Source organism: Impatiens glandulifera, chromosome 9 (genome assembly GCF_907164915.1).
Source record: "Impatiens glandulifera chromosome 9, dImpGla2.1, whole genome shotgun sequence".
Lineage (NCBI taxonomy): Eukaryota > Viridiplantae > Streptophyta > Magnoliopsida > Ericales > Balsaminaceae > Impatiens > Impatiens glandulifera.
This window is the reverse complement of record NC_061870.1, coordinates 19,259,383-19,275,009: the sequence shown is the minus strand read 5'-3', so window position 1 is coordinate 19,275,009 and position 15,627 is coordinate 19,259,383. Positions and strand designations below refer to the sequence as shown.

The window sequence follows — 15,627 nt, the reverse complement described above, 5'->3', positions numbered from 1 at the left end:
TCAGCTGACAACGTAAACTATCAAGTATCAACAATCAATCAAGCAAATGCAACATGGAATCATGTGAATACTACACTACCGTAATTAAAACATGGTTAGTCTCATTTGTTAGTGTAAAAAAAACTATAAATAAAAAAATAAATTATCATTAAACAATTACTCCAATTTTAAAATCGGATGCTCTGACTTTTTTATTGCTTTGAAACCAGTTTCTTTTATCTATCAAATAGGGTGTTTTCATTTGAAGATACATTAAATTGGAATTTGAGACTCCTGATGCAAATAACTTGGAATTTGATCATTTGGGGCTGAATTCTAAGCATGTTTGATTCAGTTATTCTTATAATCAAACAAGCACTTACTCTTACATGTAACTCCTTTAGTTTCATTTTTTTGTTTTGTCTTAAATGTTGGAATGTATTCCAAAAACTTGTACAAGATCTTAAACATGTCCAAGACATACAATTTGGGGCTGAATTCTATGAATGTTTGGTGTTTTCATTTGAAGATACATTAAATTGGAATTTGAGACTCCTGATGCAAATAACTTGGAATTTGATCATTTGGGGCTGAATTCTAAGCATGTTTGATTCAGTTATTCTTATAATCAAACAAGCACTTACTCTTACATGTAATTCCTTTAGTTTCATTTTTTTGTTTTGTTTTAAATGTTGGAATGTATTCCAAAAACTTGTACAAGATCTTAAACATGTCCAAGACATACAATTATTCCAAAATTTTCATGCAAATAACTTGGAACTTGATCATTTGGGGCTGAATTCTATGAATGTTTGATTTAGTTTATTCTTACAATCAAACAAGTACTTACTCTTACATGTAATTCTTTTAGTTTCATTTTTGTTTTGTGTTAAATGTTGGAATGTATTCCAAGAACTTGTAAGAGAAAACATGTCCAAGAAAACAAAACTAAAAAAATAAAAAATAATTGACAGCTGTGGGATTTGAACCCACGCCCTTTCGGACCAGAGCCTAAATCTGGCGCCTTAGACCGCTCGGCCAAACTGTCTTATGTGATACACAAGTTTTATTTTTTATATTGTATTAAATTTAATCAAATGTTGAGGATAAAAATGATTTTAATTGAACGATTTAGGTAAAATTTTAAAATATCATTAATATTTTAATACAATATATAAAATAAAATATGAGTAATTTGGGTATTGTTCAATCTTAATATTCCAATTATTAGAAGAAAAAATATTTATTGAAGAGACCACACCTTTGAACAATAAGAAAAACACTTTTAATTAGAAATTAAACTGGGTTAAAACATCTAAAAATGATTTAATTAAAATATTAAAATTTTAATTAATTATTAAAAAAATAGTTGGTTTGGAATATCAATTATTTAAGAGTGATATACTCAAAAATATAATACAAAACTATGAGCTAATGGAGGCACTGAACCTTTTCCACCAAGCTTTGTAAGAGCGTGAGCTAGATGTCACTATGGATAAACTTAATATGTCTGGTCACATCATTGAAGAATCTTTCGAGAAAGACAATGATACATTATACTAATAGTTTTTGAGACTACACGAATCCAAACTCTTACACGTATACGATATAAATTTGTCGTCAATTAAGATACTACCATGGATAATGTTCTAACAAAAATAAAGATCTTAGAAGAGATACTCGACAAATATTCTCACAGTTTAAACTCATAGAGTCCACCTAACTCACAAAATGATATTAATGACACACTAAAGTCCTTCATATTCTTTCACTTAAAGAATGTTTTGAGACGAGTTAGTGATATAGAAATAAGTTTTTATTTTGAACAATATTTTACATGATTTTGATGGTTATTTTAATTCTTATTTTTAGGTATGTTTTTCACATGTTCTACCCAAAACATCATACAAATTGAGACATGGACAATTGACATGTCCCACTATCTATTTTGAAAAGATTCATGATTATCATATGTTAGATATGACATAACAAACTTTATGACATAACAAACTTTATTCACATGTAAAACATTAAATATTATCTTGTTCGGACGCTTTTTGAGTTTCGCATGAGGATGTCTCGTGTTCTATTCGACATATATGTCAATCCTCGAGAATGATTGAAATGTGTTTGTGAAAAGTTAGTTGTCGTTTATCATTATTCTTCACAAGTTTATATTTCTTAAACACCCTGATAAGACTGAGATCTCAAATTCGATTTTCACTGTCTATATCCTAATTTAAATGAGGTCATATAAATTAATGACACTTTTTCATCCAGACATATTGTTGGGATACCAAGAGATGAAGTATTCCTTAATGCAAGAATAATAACAATACCGAACAATTGCAAAAACGAAAGAAAGCAACTAAAGAACGCTTACACAATATTTATAGTGGTTCGACCAAAACAGACATACATCAAAATATACCTAATCTTACTAGTAAATTTGTTATGATATAATATGTATAACTAGCCATATGCATATTTAATATTTTAGTTTTTTTTATTATATATAAGTGGTAAATCCAATATTAGTCAAACATACCTCTAATTCCGAGTACACATGGAGCATGTGCAACAAAGTGGCACTCAGAAAATCCAATCCTAGACTCATAACATAAACCACATCTGAAAAATTTTCCATTGCTTCTTGTGGGTAGTAGTAATTTGAGAAGATGTGGATGATATTGGTAATTATTTTTGTAGAAGACAAGAAGATTAATGCAACAAATAATGACATTCTAGACAAACATAAACCTCTGAAGTACCACCCTACAAGGTTTGCTGATATAAATAACATCTAGAGAATTTCTTTTAAGAAATAGTATCATTCTGAATGAACTTACATGCTTACATAGGATGTTGATTCTGCCTAAAGAAGTATTTTAGATAAAATTAGACCGGTTAAATAGAACTTAACAAAAACAAACTTCCTGTGCAGGAGAACGGTTAAAGAATTCAAATTAGGCTCGGTTAAGTAATTCAACCAGTCAAGCAATACAAGCGGCCGAAGAAAGACAACAGCTAAAAAGAAGAAGGCTCCGGCTAAAGAAAAATCTGGAAGCAAGGCGGATAAGCAACCGACCGGATCGGCTAATCCGCAGTCCGACACTCTCAACACAGAAAATCCGGCATCCAGCTCTGGCCGAACCGCTTCACACCACACCGGAAAGGATCGGACTGGCAAAGGGAAAGAACCAATGGTCGAAGAACAATCGGCCAGAACTGATAATGTTGATGCCGGTTCGGGCAGACAACAAGAAGAAAATGAAACCACGGATGAACACATTCAGCAAATGGGCGAGGACCTCGTCAAACAAATCATGAAAGAAATTCACGATCAGGCTCACGCGGCAAGCGACGTCTACTTTCAATGGGCCCTGAACCGATAGGAAATTTTCTACACCAACATGCTACCGGAACATCCTGCTGACCGGAAATTCGAAAAGCTGGTTGAGATGGAAGCGGAAGTCATCAACCTCACAAAGGCTCAGAGCGTCTTGACCGCTCTTCGATGAAGTAAGATGGTCGAACCGTATGCCCGGTTATTGGGGCTCACCGAACACATCCAACTTCTTCAAAGAAAGCATATCTCAGGGACGACGGACTCTCAATTTGAGCTCTTGGTGTTGGACATGCTAGCGGTCAAAGAACAGGAACTGACCGAGGAGCTGGCACGGTTGGAAGTTGAACCCGAACACCAAGAGGCGTCGGTCTTCTCCAGATCTCAACCTGAGGATGAAGGCGGTCCGAATCCGGCCGAAGACGAGCATATCTCTCCTTTACCGGAACAGGAAATCAATAACACCGAACTCGGGATGGGTACACCGCCCACTGATCAGCACGTATCTCTTCAAACCGACAATGAATCGGTACCGGCTGTAACAGAAGAAAGGGTCAAGGACCTAATCGAGGAATTTGTCAATGTCGCCATTCTGCCGTGGTAAAAGAAGATAAAAGAAACTGCAACTAAATACATCGAGATGATTGAGTCCACCAATAAAGAGCTAGAAACCGCGGTTGGACGGATCACGTCCGTTGAGGACAAATACTGTCTTACCGACCATTTGTTCAGTGACACAACTAACAGAACTAAGGTATTAGAGGCCGCAACTAAGAAGTTGGAGACCGATATATCTCTTAACGGCCAAAAGGTCGGTTTGGCGGAACTAAACCAAATAACAACCGATCAAAGGCTGAACAAGATTGAAGGGGGTCTGTCCGGTGCCCAAGCCGGATCCATACTTGAGAAGGTGACAATGCTTGAAGAGAAGCATGCCAAGACCGAAGCCGATTTAAAGGCGGTCACCGAACAACTGGCGGAGATTATAGTGGCAAAGTTGGCAGCCGATAAAGCACTTGAGGAGGCAAATGAGCTCGCGGCTCAAAAGATTCAGGATGCCCTGGACGAGCAGGTCCGACTTCAAAAGGAAACGGCACTGGCGAATGCGAACCTGGCCGGACATATGCAAACATTAGAAAACATCGCACTGGCCGTGGAGATTCAGCAAAATGAAGACGTAGCTCGACTAATCGGTCAACAGTCAACATATAATGAGTTCGCCGAGGCTCATAAGAAGTTCAAAGCGGTTGCTTCCCCATCCGGTCCAGTTACAAGAAAAAGAAAGGCTCCTTCCAAGAGGGCGGCAATCTCAAAACTATTGGACAACGTTACTGAAGTAGTTATTGACCCTCCAAGCAACCCGGTTTCGCAAGAAAATGACAAACTCGAGGAAGAAACCGTACCGCTGACCAAAAGACCGCGAGGTCTTGAAGCGATTCCACTTAGATTGTTTGCTCCATCGGTTTCACCTTTCACCGGTACTTTAGGCGGTCAAGGATCCTCCTCCAGGCCTGTTCCAACGGTCAAGGGAAAGGCAACCGATGAAATGCTAGAAAAATACTTGCCCAAGAAAAAGAAATAGGGGCTTTCTTTACTTATATTACCTATGTCTACCTTAGTATAATTTTTTTTTTTTATATATATATATATATATATATATATATATATATATATATATATATATATATATATATATATATATATATATATATATATATATATATATATATATATATATATCAAGTATTTTTGGAAACCGGCCTACATTTTCATTTCTTACATGGTTTTGAATATTTTAAGTAAAATAATCAAAAAGGGAGAAATTTATAAGATAAAATTTCTTTTAAAAGACACAATTCTTCTCAAATTTTCCGGAAAATTTTTCTAAGCCTTTTCCCAAAAATCTGGCCAAATGAACTATTTAAAACAACCGTCCTACATTTTCATTTCTTACATGGTTTTGAATATTTTAAGTAAAATAATCAAAAAGGGAGAAATTGTTAGATAAAATTAGACCGGTTAAATAGAACTTAACAAAAACAAACTTCCTGTGCAGGAGAACGGTTAAAGAGTTCAAATTAGGCTCGGTTAAGTAATTCAACCGGTCAAGCAATACAACCGGCCAAGAACCTAACCGATCAAGAAGACAAGACCGGTCAAATAAGAAGGCCAAAATCGTTGGACATTCGGTTAACCTAAAAGCTATGAAAAAACGGAAATCATCCGGTTAACCTAAACAACTGACCGGTGCAAATAGATACTTTGAGTATCTGTTGAAGATGATACCAAAGGGACAGACCTTGGTATTGCCATATTCATACAAGTCTGAGGACAATCTGCAGGCTGCAGAAGACCGTCCGACAAGATCTTTTTCCACTCCGGGATAAATCAGAGGCGCAATCCTCCAGGTGCAGGCAGCTGTCCAACCGACAGTTGCCATATTGAGTAAAAGACAAACCTAGCCGGTTTGACCTATACACTGGAAGTCTAGACCGCCAGGTCTGAAACACTGAACCTCTACTCAACCAATCAGATTCAAAGAGATGAAATGTGACCGTTGACACATTTCACCTATAAAAGAAGGAGCTGAAGAGGAGTAAATGCAGTTACTAATTACACAAGCTACAAGAGAGAACATTCAAGAGTTTCACCAACCTAAGTTATAAGTGATCCTTATCTCTCTACATTAAAAGAGTTTAAGCGTGTATTTGAAGTGAGATTACCATTTCAGTGAGAATTGTACGAGTGTTTATCGAGCAGAAAATAAGTCTCGATCGGATTGTGTTTGTGTATTCCTTAGTGAATATCCTTCTCGCGGTTTCGAGAGGAAGGGGTGACGTAAGAGTTTATCTCCGAACATCCATAAAAACCTGTTTTGTTATTTACTTTCTGCCGGTCTTACATTCTAACCGATTCTACCTAAACCGACTTACTGAGTCCCAAAACCGACCCACCCAATTCCAAACCGACTTTATCCAAATCCGGTTCTACTTATCTTGTGTGTGTGCTGCTTCAACCTGAAATAAACCACTTCCGCACTTGAACTCGGTTCAAGGGTTTGTGACAGTTTGTGTAGTATTGAAACCCAGTGTTAATCTCTAACCGGATTAAACACCAACCGTTGAGTGAAGGCGCTAACCGGCCAGACCCCGGTTCCCCAGCCGCAACCTAGATCCTAACAAAGTAGCAATTAGTCATTAGACATCATCATTCAATAGGGTTGCTGACGGGTTAGGGTTTTGAGTTGGGTTTGGGATCTAGGTAGGAGTCTATTGGAGAAGGCACATTTAAATCGATATGAATCCCCAAACAATTATACTAACTTCATTCGAAACTGAAAAACATCTTATTCATCAATATAAGGCTAGATTTAAGATCTTAATTGAGAATAACCAATAACTTTTATAAATATATCATCTTGATTTTATATTTTTTAATAAAATAATTTGTTTAAAATTGTTATATATAATAATGTTTAAAGTCAATAAACACCACATTAATCCACGTCATCAGATGTATAATCCACGTCGTTAAGTATTTTCTCTCTCATCTCTCCTTCTTTTTTTCTTAATTAAATTTTGTTTTACATTACCATATATATATTATATATTTTATATATATAATATATGTATATATATTTCCTTATCATATATCATTTAAAAAAATAATCTATATTAATATTAATTCAAGATATAAACAAAAAAAAATTATTATAAATGCACCTACCTTCATAATTATATATATATATATATATATATAAACAACTTTTTTTTTTATAAATGCACTTACCTTAATAATTTTATATTTATTTGTTACCTTATATATATATTATGTTATATTTCATCATTAATTTTATATAAATAAATTTTATCTTTTATCATACATTTTTTCTCTCATCATATATATATATATATATATAATATTTTTAATAAATATTAAATATAAAATATATGAGCAGTGATAGGGAGGCCGATGTTGGGCCTCCGACCATACAACGAATCCTCCATGGCTGCCATGTGTGCTTTGCAAGGCTGTAAAAATATATATATAAAAAAGAAATGTAAGCGCACGAAACTATTTTCTCTCTTTTCTCTCTTACCAGGTTGTATCTTCTTTTTTCTCTATCCTCTCCCAGATAACCAATTTCTTGTAAACCCTAGAATAGATTCGGTTCTTCCGGAGAACCTTATCGATGGCGACCGGGATATAACTGGATATAAATACATTTCGACGGTGGCTGCTCCAGAGAAACATATCGACGGTGGTCGGATAACTCCATATGACTACTATGTTTTGATACTGTGTTTTTTCATCGTTATCTTTAATCGTTATCCTCAATTTATCTTCAGATCAATACAACTTTATATTGACATTGTTCGGGTAACTCTATATGACTACTACATTTTAATATTGTGTTTTTTCATCGTTATCTTTAATCGTTTTCCTCACTTTATCTTCAGATCAATACAACTTTATATTGACATTGTTATATTGAGCTCAATACATCTTTATATTGATCTCAATACACGAATATATTGAGCTCAATACACGGATATATTGAGCTCAATACACAGATATATTGTTCTAAATACACGGTTATATTTAGCTCAATACACATATATATTGATCTAAATACACTGTTATATTGAGCTAAATACACCTTTATATTGAACTCAATACACAAATATATACACATTTATATTGAGCTCATTACACCTTTATATTTATCTAAATACATAGATATATTAAGCTCAATACACAGTTATATTATTGTTCACAATCTTCTAATTTAATTCAAATCTGTTATTGTTCAGCTGCATGGATCATTTACAAGTTCCACACCAGCAACTACTCCTCCAACTGAGAAAGTGATTCACTCTCCGGTTAGAGTGAGGGCTCGAGGTAGGCTACCAACAAAACAGGAATTATCTACCATAGAAAAAGTAATTAACAGCTCCAAACATTCAACAAAGGTTAGTTTTACCTCATTGACTCGTTATATTGTGTTAGTTTCTTCGTTATATAGAGCTCATTGCCTAGTTATATTGATGTAATATATTTAGCTAATTGCCTTGTTAAATTTTGTTATAGAGAAAAATGCGGGATGAACTAACATATGCGCAACAATTCAATGACCCAGCTACTATACCACAAACAATAGTCTCCACTCAATTCTCTTTTACCACATTATTTCAGTGTTATATTGAGATCATTAACTCGTTATATAGAGCCTATTGCCTAGTTATATTGATGTATTCATTATATTTAGCTAATTGAATCGTTATATTGTACTTGTTACTTCGTTATATTGAGATCATTGACTCGTTATATTGTACTTGTTGCTTCGTTATATTGAGCTAATTGCCTCATTATATAGATCTCAAATAAATGATCTGACTATGATACCACAAACAATAAACTATAGAGCATAATTAAGCATTATATTAAGTTTTTTTAGCTTTACTGAGCATAAATATTTGAAGACACGTAAGGAAAGGAGAGAGCCGAAGCCAATGTCCTTGACAGCTTGCTTCTGGAGGTCCGACAGTCCATTCACGAGTTTACATAGGCCTTGAGGAGAAGTGCGAATGTTTGGAATCGTTGTTTTCGGCAATCTTCTTTTTGACAACTTCGAACTGAAAAAATGACAAAGGTGAACGCTCCATATAACTATTTATTACGATCCATATATCTACCTATTATGCTCCATACAACTACCTATTATGCTCCATACAACTACATATTATACTCCATATAACCACTTATTACGCTTCATATAACTACTAATTACGCTTTATATAACTACTTAGTACGCTTCATATAACTATATTTTACGCTCAATATAACTAGTTATTACGAAATATAACACGCAAAAGATAACTTTCCTTCCAAAATCTTGGTTGTCAACATCGTTGGTTTTCCTCTTTCGTGTCTTTGGGATGGTCTTCCTCTTTCGTGCATTTGGAGTCGTTACAACAGTGGTTCCATCAAATAGAACAATGTCGGAATTAGGGGGGGGACGGTAGATGGGATGTTGATATCGGTAAGAGAATCCATTGATCTTAGAGAATAGACAACAAGAAGCGATTTGATATTAGAGAATACGTACGGCGAGAATACAAGAGGAGGCGAGGTGGGTGAAATATTAGGAGGCGAGGGTCTTCTACAGCAAGACGGAGAACAAGTGGCGGCAAGAAGAGAATGATGGAAAGAGTTGAGCGCTTCCACGGCGAGATAGGAAATACCTCACGGCTCGAGTAGGGTTTATACAAGAGGGAGAGAGAAGAGAGAGTAATGAGAGAGAAGCAATGATTAGACTGACAGTTCGACTAGGGTTTACACAGGAGGGAGCGAGAAGAGAGAGTAACGAGAGAGAAGCAATTTAATTCAATCTAGGGCAGGCGAAGAGTCACAGATTAAAGTTATTTAATATTTTTTTTTAAAATTGAAAAAATCCAGCGTGGCAATGCCACATAGATTCGCTTTATGATCTGAGCCCCACCCTCGGCCCCCAAATCATTATTCAAAAAATATATACATACACAAAATAATAAAATTATTTTAATAGTCATAAGTGGTCTAGCGATTTAAGTGTTCACATTTATGCTTAAGACTAGGGTTTGAATCTCAAAACATACAAATTTATATTTTCAAAAATGTATTTTTGACTATAATATATGGTGACGCATCTTTTAAACAAATGATAGACATATGAAAGTGTAAGGTCGGAATTATTGGTTGGTTTGGCGAGCATTTAAAAGTGTGAGGTCACGAGATGAAGGTCGAGTGGTAGGTGGTTTGTCGAGTGTGAGGTCGGAATTAGTGGTTTGTTTGACGAGCATTTAAAAGTGTGAGGTCACGAGATTGAGGTCGGGTGGTGGAAGGTTTATCGAGTGTGAGGTCGAAATTAGTGGTTGGTTTGGCAAACACTTGAAAGTGTGAGGTCACGAGATGGAGGTCAGGTGGTGGATGGTTTGTCGAGTGTGTGAGATCGGAATTAGTGATTGGTTTGGCGAACATTTAAAGTGTGAGGTCACGAAAGGAAGGTTGGGTGGTGGGTAGTTTTTCGAGTATGACGTTAGAATTAATAATTGGTTTGACGAACATTTGAAAGTGTGAGGTCACGAGATGGAGGTCGGGTGGTGGGTGGTTTGTCGAGTGTGAGGTCGGAATTAGTTGTTGGTATGACGAACATTTAAAAGTGTGAGGTCACGAGATGGAGGTCGGGTGATTGGTGGTTTATCGAGTGTGAGGTCAGAATTAATGGTTGATATGACAAACATTTGAAAGTGTAAGGTCATGAGATGGAGGTCTGGTGGTGGGTGGTTAATCGAGTGTGTGAGGTCAGAATTAATGGTTGGTTTGACGAACATTTGAAAGTGTGAGGTAACGAGATGGAGATCGGGTGGTGGGTGGTTTGTCGAGTGTGAGGTTAGAATTAATGGTTGATTTGACTAACATTTGAAAGTGTGGGGTCACAAGATGAATGTCGGGTGGTGGTACCTTATATATATTATATTATATTTCTTTATTAATTTTTATGTTAATATAAAAATTAACTAATTGGTAATAAATATTAAATACAAAATAAATATACATACACAAAATAATAAAATTATTTCAACAACCATAAGTGGTCTATCGGTTTAAGTGTTCACATTTCATTCTTAAGACTATGGTTCGAATCCCAAAACATGTAAATTTATATTTTCAAGAATGTATTCTTGACTATAATATATGGTGACGCAACTTTTAAACAAATGATAGGCATCTGAAAGTGTGAGGTCGGAATTAGTGGTTGGTTTGGTGAAAGTGTGAGGTAACGAGATGGAGATCGGGTGATGGGTGGTTTGTCGAGTGTGAGGTTAGAATTAATGGTTGATTTGACTAACATTTGAAAGTGTGAGGTCACAAGATGAATGTCGGGTGGTGGTACCTTATATATATTATATTACATTTCTTTATTAATTTTTATGTTAATATAAAAATTAACTAATTGGTAATAAATATTAAATACAAAATAAATATACATACACAAAATAATAAAATTATTTCAACAACCATAAGTGGTCTATCGGTTTAAGTGTTCACATTTCATTCTTAAGACTATGGTTCGAATCCCAAAATATGTAAATTTATATTTTCAAGAATGTATTCTTGACTATAATATATGGTAACGCAACTTTTAAACAAATGATAGGCATCTGAAAGTGTGAGATCGGAATTAGTGGTTGGTTTGGTGAAAGTGTGAGGTAACGAGATGGAGATCGGGTGGTGGGTGGTTTGTCGAGTGTGAGGTTAGAATTAATGGTTGATTTGACTAACATTTGAAAGTGTGGGGTCACAAGATGAATGTCGGGTGGTGGTACCTTATATATATTATATTATATTTCTTTATTAATTTTTATGTTAATATAAAAATTAACTAATTGGTAATAAATATTAAATACAAAATAAATATACATACACAAAATAATAAAATTATTTCAACAACCATAAGTGGTCTATCGGTTTAAGTGTTCACATTTTATTCTTAAGACTATGGTTCGAATCCCAAAACATGTAAATTTATATTTTCAAGAATGTATTCTTGACTATAATATATGGTGACGCAACTTTTAAACAAATGATAGGCATCTGAAAGTGTGAGGTCGGAATTAGTGGTTGGTTTGGTGAAAATTTGAAAGTGTGAGGTCACGTGATGGAGGTCGGGTGGTGGGTGGTTTGTCGAGTGTGAGGTTGGAATTACTGGTTGGTATGACGAGCATTTGAAAGTGTAAAGAGATGGAGGTCGGGTGGTGGGTGGTTTATGGAGTGTGAGGTCGGAATTAGTGGTTAGTTTGGCGAACATTTAAAAGTGTGAGGTCACGAGATAGATGTCGGGTGGTGGGTAATTTGTCGAGTGTGAGATTTGAATTAATGGTTGGTATGACGAGCATTTGAAAGTGTGAGGTCACAAGATTAATGTCGGGTGATGGTTAGTGGTTGGTTTGACGTTGGATAAAAGGTCTGTGATCAATTGAGATTTGTTTTTGATTTATTAAAGTGAGAGTAAAAAAAAGGTTGACTAAGATTGGTGAGAGGTTTGTCGAGAGATAGAGCCATATGAAAAAGTATGAGTCACAAAATTAGAGTCAGTGGGTGGTTTGTCGAGGGGATAAAGAGGCATATAAAAAAGTGTGAGTCACAAGATGTGGGTCAATTGGAGGGTTAATGGTTGAGTTTGACGAGATATAAGAGGTGTGTCATCAATTAAGGTCAACTAAAATTGGTGGGTGATTTGTCCAGTGGATAAAAAATACATATAAAAAAGTGTGAGTCACAAGAAAATGGTCAATTGAGGGGTTAAGTGAGTGCGACGAGGAAATAAAATATATGTTAATATTAAGTTTAAAATTAAACTTAATTTTTACAAACTAAAATTAATTAGATTGAATAATATTAATTCTATCTAAAATATTTATAGATAAATAATATTTTATATATATTCTTATCCATACATTTACAAGGTTAAGATAATCTATCTTTACGAAACATATAATGTTTAAGATTTAAGAGAATACATAAATGAATGCTTCTACTCTATGTTGCATAGACGTTCATCAATTTTTCAAAAATACGATTGTATTTGCGTTTGTATTTGCGTTTAAGATACTCTTAAAAGTATGGACTTTCTTTTAAGATTATTCATAAAAATATGATTTTATCATTATATTTAACTAGCATTTAGCCCGTGCATTTACACGAGTAATAATATAAAAAATCGTGAAAAAAATTACGGATAACATTTTTAATTTTATTTTTAACCGTCTTAAGTTTATGGGTGGGTCAACCCACAATCCGACTCAAGTATTCATTTACTCAACATCATTATATATTAGTTAGTTAAAAAGTTGAACTTATATTAATGTTAAAACGTCCCGCGTTTATCAAATTTGGTGTTGAATTTAAAATATAAAGTCTTAGTAGCCTAGTTGGTTAAAAAGTTGTACTTATTTTGTTAGGTTGCAAGTTCGAAACATACCTCTAGCATTTTTAATTTTATTTTTAACCGTTTTAAATTTAAAGGCGAGTCAACCCACAATCCGACCCAAGTATCCAAATTAACCACAGCTCTCGACCCGGCAATCCGGACACTTTAAAAATTAAGCATCATTATATATATATATATATATATAGATTAGTTAGTTAAAAAGTTGAACTTATATTAATATTAAAACGTCCCGCGTTTATCAAATTTGGTGTTGAATTTAAAATATAAAGTCTTTGTAGCCTAGTTGGTTAAAGAGTTGTACTTGTTTTGTTAGGTTGCAAGTTTGAAACATACTTCTAGCATTTTTAATTTTATTTTTAACCGTTTTAAATTTAAAAATGGGTCAACCCACAATCCGACCCAAGTATCCAAATTAACCACAGTTCTCGACCCAACAATTCGGACACTTTAAAAATTAAGCATCATTATATATATATATATAGATTAGTTAGTTAAAAAGTTGAACTTATATTAATATTAAAACGTCCTACGTTTATCAAATTTGGTGTTAATTTAAAATATAAAATCTTTGTAACCTAGTTGGTTAAATAGTTGACCCGACAATTCAGACACTTTAAAAATTAAGCATCATTATATATATATATATAGATTAGTTAGTTAAAAGGTTGAATTTATATTAATATTAAAACGTCCCGCGTTTATCAAATTTGGTGTTAATTTAAAATATAAAGTCTTTGTAGCCTAGTTAGTTAATAGTTGTTCTTGTTTTGTTAGGTTGCAAGTTCGAAACATACTTCTAGCATTTTTAATTTTATTTTTAACCGTTTTAAATTTTAAAACGGGTTAACCCACAATCCGACCCAAGTATCCAAATTAACCACAGCTCTCGACCCGACAATCCGGACACTTTAAAAATTAAGCATCATTATATATATATAGATTAGTTAGTTAAAAAGTTGAACTTATATTAATGTTAAAACGTCCCGCGTTTATCAAATTTAGTGTTGAATTTAAAATATAAAGTCTTAGTAGCCTAGTTGGTTAAAGAGTTGTACTTGTTTTGTTAGGTTGCAAATTTGAAACATACTTCTAGCATTTTTAATTTTATTTTTAACCATTTTAAATATAAAGGCGGGTCAACCCACAATCCGACCCAAGTATCCAAATTAACTACAGCTCTCGACCCCGGCAATCCGGACACTTTAAAAATTAAGCATCATTATATATATATATAAATTTGGTGACGTGTTACAATAAATTGTAAAGTCTTTCAAGTTAGAATATTTGATCTTAAAAGATAACTTTTTTTTAAAGAAATATACTAAATAAGCCACACAAATGAACCTAGGCAATTATGGAGAAATAATTCTTGGATTAACAATCTCATAGAATTATTAAAATATTTAAGTTGTTAATAACAACATTAAAAAGAAAAAGTAAGTAATTCAATTAAATAATAATCTAAATAATTTTATTTTTTCATTAAAAAAATGCAATATCAAATCAATCGATTTTGAATTCGTCCACTTAATAAAAAAAATTAAAAATTAAAATGAGAAAAAAGAATTATTTTTATTTTTTATTGGCTATAAAGTATAAACTCTCCTTTTGAGCAGAGAATGCATTTACTATTTTCGTATCGTTTTTACTTTGGAGATTTTTTTCTACAATTCCTATCCTGTTTATACTTCGGGGATTTTTTATTACCATCTCCGCTTCGTTCTATTTCGAAAAATCTCCACGGGCACATTTTCTAAATAATAATAATAATTTTTTATATAATAAAATTATATAAATAAATTTTTTAATATATATATATATTATAATATATTAAAAATTTATATTATTATAAAAAAAATAAACTTAAAACTCTTATAAAGTATAATGAATAAATAAATATATTAATGATTTTATATATTTAATTGTATTTATAATGTTCAGGTGTGAGATTGAGGCAGGGAATGACACAAATATTATCCCCGCCCCATTCTCGATCAGCGGGGAATGACACAAATATTATCCCCGTCCCATTCTCAATCAGCGGGGAATGACACAAATATTATTCTCGTCCCATTCTCGATCAACTGCTGGTCAAACCAGGGAAAAATCACTCCAAACGAAATAATTCGGTTGAATTATCTAATGATTTTAATTTGTCATCCTTACTTCTATGATAATTATGATAAAAACTATAGTAATAAATTAAAAAAAAAAAATTAACATTTATGACCAACCAAAGAAAAATATTAAAATATGTGTATGAAGAAGAAACACAAGAAATTCCTGCAATAAATGATTTTAACAAAAT

General features: G+C 33.4%; 1 non-coding gene across 1 annotated transcript; it reads right to left on the bottom strand.

Annotated features, from left to right (window-relative positions):
- Positions 1 to 947: 947 nt before the first annotated feature.
- Positions 948 to 1,027, bottom strand: TRNAL-UAG. Its single transcript has one exon. It is a non-coding gene; the product is annotated as a tRNA-Leu (tRNA).
- Positions 1,028 to 15,627: the final 14,600 nt, after the last annotated feature.